We start from the raw sequence: 6,123 nt of genomic DNA, 5'->3' as shown, positions 1-6,123 counted from the left end.
AGTCCCCTGAACCAGAGACTTAGACCGTAGCGGCTTTATCGCCTGTGGGATGAGTCACTCTAAAGAGGTGGGAAAGGCACTTGGTAACAGAGGATCCCCATACAGCATTGCCTTTTCTACAAAACATTTCAAAGCCCCAAGGCCCTGCCTTGCAAGCTCAAATTCCAACGCAGTGAGATGAACCTGTTCTTATTTAAAATGTTTCATGTGCTAAAATTAATTAGCAACAAACAAAGGAATAGGAATGAGATTATTAGTGATCTTTTTTTTACCTGGAGGAGGAAAGGTGAGGATGGAGAGAAGACAGAACTTCTGGTGTGCTTCCAACCATCATATCAGGATGCGTCTCTTTGAAAAGATGGGCTCTGAAGACATCCCTCGGATGAGTAGACCTCTTTCCAAGGATTCAGACTAGGGGCTTCCCTTACGGTCATGGCATCCCCAGCCACACCCTCTTTATGCCAATGCCACCTATGCACACTCCATCCGGAACATGCCCTGTCATCTGCTCCCTTTTGGTTCCGCCCTCACCCTGCCCCAGAACAATACCCATGATTGACTGTGAGTAACTGTGGATAACAGCAAGGTCACTGGAGCCAAAAACTATTTACGTGTCCTTCTGGACAACCTGTTCTCTTGTCCCTCCATCAGAACCAGAGCTCCCTCCCTCCATTCCTCTCCTCCTCTAGCCCTTGGAGATGGTCCACATTCCTAGCTTAGGCAATACATTCTTGCTGCCCTGACACATACCACCAGCACAGGCCAGGCAGGCCATTGAGAGAGCCGAGCTACCCACCCAACACTTGGCTTTGGCCAAGGGCATCAAGCCAGGCCATGGCATCATAGCAGTCAAGGTCCCTTGATAAGCCACATCAGCCCAACTCTTAAAATTGTTAATGGCGTTGCTGATGGAGTTGATGAGGGTTACATCAGTTTGTATCCTTCCAAAGCCCAGATTGAGTAACTTACAATTAGGACAAATCTGGTGGTTTACTCTCCCTTCTCTGTGGAGACACCTGCTAGATTCAAAGCTGGGGTGGGTTTCAGTGAGGACAGGGTCCGTGGTTACAAAATGTGCCATAAGATAATGGGAACTTCTGGGTCCCTAAAAAAGCTCTTGGATTCAGTCCCATCACAACTCAATCACCGCTGGTGCTGGATTATTTTGAGCCAATGTCAAACGTCAATGCCTTCCATGAATACGTGTCATTTGGAAAGTGCATTTAGCAACTCCTGCCCTCATGCCCTGTGCTGGATATGCAGAACAATGAGTTAAATAAGACATGTTCCCATCCTTCAAGGTCTCCATGAAGGGTGACACATTTATTTATATTAACATAAACATATTCGCTTCTCTTGAGAAGGCAACTGAAATATGTCTACGTGAAGCTTCCAAAGTCGATAACTACCAAAAATATCATTGTGAACTCTAACGAGCACCCCTTCTACAGGGACAGTGATGCTGCTGCCAGCCAACTACCTATGGATTTCTGGATCATGCTAAATTGGGCTAACGTGTCTTCTCCTCCACAATGCCTCGTGTGTCATAGGCAGTTAATGATTAATAGAATGTTATGGTTAATAGAGCTCCAGTCTCTACAGTAAAAAACGACATTACTTTTCCATTGTGATTACTAACTGTAGCATTAATATTAATAATTACATTGGAGTGCTTACTTAGGGCCAGGAATATCATTCGTGCTCTCTGTGAATTCTCTCGTTGAATCCCGACAACCTCAAGAGGTGAATCCTGTCACTCCCCTGTTTTCCTCTTGACTTTGCAGATGCAGAAATGAAGGCTGAGATTGACCTGTGTATTTCATTCCCTGCAAGGATTTCCAGGCCCTCCAGCTGAAAACTGCTACCTGGTTCAGGCTTCTCGCTTGATGAAGCCCATTCATTCAGGCTTTATTTCTTCCAGTCAGTGGCTACATTATTTTCCAAGTGGTGGCCACAAACCCATGGGCCCCAAATTATGAGGTTATTTAGTCATTCAAAGAATACCTATTCTGAATTCCCATGTGATGAGACTACAGTGATGAAACACAGGCTCTGCCCTCAGGAGGTTTTCAATCTGGAAGAGTAGATTAAAAAATGAAGAGAAATAAGACAGACAACCAGGAGCGGGCATCAAATGCACTGGACTGCCGGGTGCCAGTAGAGGTTCCAGGCTGAGATTGGCCCTTCAGCATCCCTACCTCAAGTTCCCACAACTGGACCCTTGGCTCCAGGCCCTTAGTATGGCTCACACTTTGGAACTGTGCCCTCCTCTGGCCCATGACCCTATGACCAACCTCATTCCACCAGCACCCATGTTATCAGCATCATGGGCAAGACTATGCCAAAAATTTACTTTGTGCATCTTAGTGGAACTAAAGACCAAGAGAAAACACCCCAAGAGGGTAGCAGGGAGAAGTAAGGGAGTCTGAAGAACAACTGCTTGGAACTCATTAAAAAGTCACTAGAGGGGTGCCTGGGTGGTTCAGCTGGTTAAGCGTCTGACTCTTGATTTCAGCTCAGATCATCATGATCTCACAGTTCATAGGTTCAAGCCCAGCTTCAGGTTCTGTGCTAACAGCCTAGAGCCTGCTTAGGATTCTGTCTCCCTCTCTCCTGGTCTCTCTGTCTCTCTCTCTGTCTCTGTCTCTCTCTCTCTCTCTCTTAGAAATAAATAATAAATAAACATTTTTTTAAAAAAATCACTAGAAAGAGGCATGCAAGAAAGAAGTAACCTGGGTGATCAGAAATTCGACAATAAGGAAGTAAAGGACAACTGTGGTCTACATGATATTCAAATCATTCCAGCATGAAAGCTGCAGAGCTTCTGGCTCAGGACAGGCCCAACACCCTCAAAGAAACATCAGAGATGGTCAAATTTCTCAACAGATGGTCTAGGGAGTTTCCATCCTTCTGTAGACAGAAGCTGTCCTGTGCGAGCTTACACTTGGGATTCAGGACTCTGATGATGAGTCTGTATCCCTAGGCAGTGTGTTCTGGGGTTATGTGCTTGCTCTGGTTGTGGGGATCTTTGCTTATAACCAAGAGGTGAAAAGCACCAACATCATGGACAGTTTTGCTAAATTATTCCTCTCCGAGCTCTTGTCATCTGAGATACAAAGACAGTACAATGTACATGGTGGAAATTAAAGGAAGAGACCAAATTCCCACAGATATCAGGTGGCTGACTTCTCAGGGAGGTGGGGTAGATGACTTATCCCTCACTCAGAAGTCTGAGTCCCAGTCCTGCTCCTCTCACTTTACTCAGAGCAATCTCCTTGAAACAAAGAACACTGGCTTCTCTTCTGCAACCTAGTTAAAAGGCACAGCAACTGGCACAGTCACCAACACAGGCAACAGGACCATCATTGGACAGATTGCCTCACTGGCTTCAGGAATTGGAAATGAGAAGACACCCGTAGCTTCCAAGATTGGGCACCGTGCTTACATTGAGGCAGGAGAGGTCACTTCACCGGCACCCTTTTCTTCATCATGAAGAGTGCCCACGAGCTATGGCCTGGAGTCCGTCATCTTCCTCATTGGTATCGTTGTGGCCCATGAACCCGGGGGCCTCCTGGTCATTGTCACTGTCACCTTGTTAGTGACAGAAAAATGGATGACAAAGAAGAACTTCTTGAAGAATCTGGAAGTAGTGGAGACCCTCTTTCCACCTCTGTCATTTGTTCTGACAAAATTGACATGCTCAGATTCACAGCAGGACCCACAGGTGATCTACGAGGCTGACACAAACGAAGAACCGACACACTAACTCTTCTGCCTGAAGCTCTGGAATCTGAGCTTCCTCATTCACGATAATAACATTGTATCACAAAGTTGGGTTCAAACCAGGACAGGAAAATGTCCCCATCGTCAGGCAAGCTTTGCTTGGAGATACCTCAGAAACTACCCTTGGAAATTCTCAGAGGTTACTGTGGGTGCTGTGATGGAAATTAGGAAATTAAACCTGCAAAGTGCCTGAAATCTCTTTGGATTCTACCAATAAATTTCAGCTCCTCATAGAGAACATGAATGGCTCCAGTTATAAATGCTCCCTCATGATGATGAAGGGGCCCCTGAGAAGGTTTTAGAGAGCACAGCACCATCATTATTAATGTCTTAAATTAGCCTCTAGACAAGGCGCATCAAAAGCCTTCCACATAGTGTGTATGGAGCTAGATGGCCTAGAGGAGACACAGTCTTGCTCTCTACCACCTCCACCTGCCAGCAAACAAGTTCTCAGAAATCTACTCAGTTGAGGGGTACCATGACCTTTCCCACCTCCAACGTCTGCTTCGTGAGCTCTTGTCAACAATCTATCCCCTTCAGTCCACTGCACTTGATGCATTTACCAAATGCCAAAGTGCTGGGATCAAGGTTGTCATGATTACGGGTAACTGTCTCTTCGTAGCTGAAGTATTACCAAGAGTGTGTGTAGGCATCACGTCAGCCAACTGTGGTATGGCTGAAGACCTTGAAAAATGCCTCAACCCTGGCGTGGAGCGAGTTAGTGAATAGGCTGCTAAAGCCACTGTGGTGGCCAGTATGGAGCTGCAGGACATAAGTCATGCATGAGCCTCTGGATGAGCTCGTAACCAACCAGTTGGAAATCATCTTTGCCCGGACATCTCCCCAGCAAAAGCTGATCATTGCGGTAGGCTGTGAGAGACAGGATGCACTTGTTGCTGTGACCAAGGATGCAGGTAATGATTTTCCAGCCTAAAGAAAGCAGATATTGGGATAGTCGTGGAGGTAGCAGATTCTGATGCAGCCAAAATGGCAGGCCACACCGTCTTACTAAATGGTAATGAAATCTTTGCACCCATAGTCACAGAGTGGAGGAAGGCCACCTGATCTTTGACAACCTAGAGAAGATCATTGCTTATACTCTGACCTAGAACACTGCTGAGCTTTGCCCTTTTTTGACTAACGTTATTGTTGAGCTCGTCCTGCCCCTTGGCGTCATTACCATCTTGTCCATCAGTTTGGGCACAGGCATCCTTCCCTCATTGCTTTGTCTTATGAGAAAGCTGAAAATGATATATCATGAACCAGAAGCCTCACCATAGGAAGCTGGGAAGGCTGCTGAACAAGCCACTTGCCATATACTCCTGTCCACACATTGGCCTCATACAAGACTTGGGAGCGGTTGTCGTTTAATGTCACTACGTATGCATGGTAGGATTTAGATCCAGTACTCTCAACAACTCTGGGGCAATGGGGAAAGGACAACATGAATGACTGGGAAGATAGTCATGTACAAGAATGGACTGGAGGTGTCAGAGGAAATACCTAGAATGGACAGGCTACACAGCTGCTCTCATTGGCATTATTAAGATCCGGCACATAGTATATCTGATCATGAAGAAGATCCGAGCAGTTTCGTCTTCCAGCAAGATCTTTCCAGAAATAAAGCCATTGAGGTAGGGATTGCCTCATGCTTTATCATAGCATTAATCCTCTCCTATGGCCTTGGAAGTACCACAGCCCTGGATTTCACTGTGTTTCTGGCACAGGATTGGTCTGTGGATATGCCACTTGCCATTCTTCTTTGGGTGAATAATTACGGGTGAAAACTTCCCATCAGACTTTACTGTGGAAGCTGTGGGGATCGTATATCAGTAAGACCACCCTTTCTCCCAAGCCTCCCAACCTCACATTGGTGATATGTCCAATCTCTTGTGCAATAATAACATCATCAAAATCACACTAGAGCAGGACAAAAACTGTATGCAAGGCACTCAATTCGTGTTGTGTATTTTAGAGCTGAGATTTGACTCTTCGTGCACGCCTTTCATCTCCACCTCTATCTCCTGTTTCCAAATACGTTAATTTCAAGGTGATACTGTAGGGAAGAAAAGCATGTTTGTACATATCCAGGTTTCCATGGTATCAAATAGCTTTGCATAACCCAGACATGATCTGGGGCCTCCCTGCACTTAAGCTCTAGATAGGATTCCCCACATGCCTATTCTACGTCCTGTTAGAGATCCAATGCCCTCCTCCGTATTTCTGTGAATTCCTGGGGAAATTGGTCACTTTGTTCAAAACTTCAGCTCCGGGTTTGCGGGACATGGAGACAGAGGTAGGGTTACACCGGACTTGGGTGTCCACCTTCATTACTCTCAG

General features: G+C 45.9%; 1 pseudogene; it reads left to right on the top strand.

The window, feature by feature from the left end:
• The first annotated feature begins 2,296 nt into the window (after positions 1 to 2,296).
• LOC125911360 (potassium-transporting ATPase alpha chain 2-like) lies at positions 2,297 to 5,567 on the top strand (annotated as a pseudogene).
• The last annotated feature ends 556 nt before the right edge of the window (positions 5,568 to 6,123 follow it).

The sequence above is a fragment of the Panthera uncia genome, assembly GCF_023721935.1.
Source record: "Panthera uncia isolate 11264 chromosome C1 unlocalized genomic scaffold, Puncia_PCG_1.0 HiC_scaffold_3, whole genome shotgun sequence".
In the NCBI taxonomy this organism is placed as follows: domain Eukaryota; kingdom Metazoa; phylum Chordata; class Mammalia; order Carnivora; family Felidae; genus Panthera; species Panthera uncia.
Note: the sequence above shows the minus strand (reverse complement) of the source record. Positions and strands in the feature narration are given on the sequence as shown.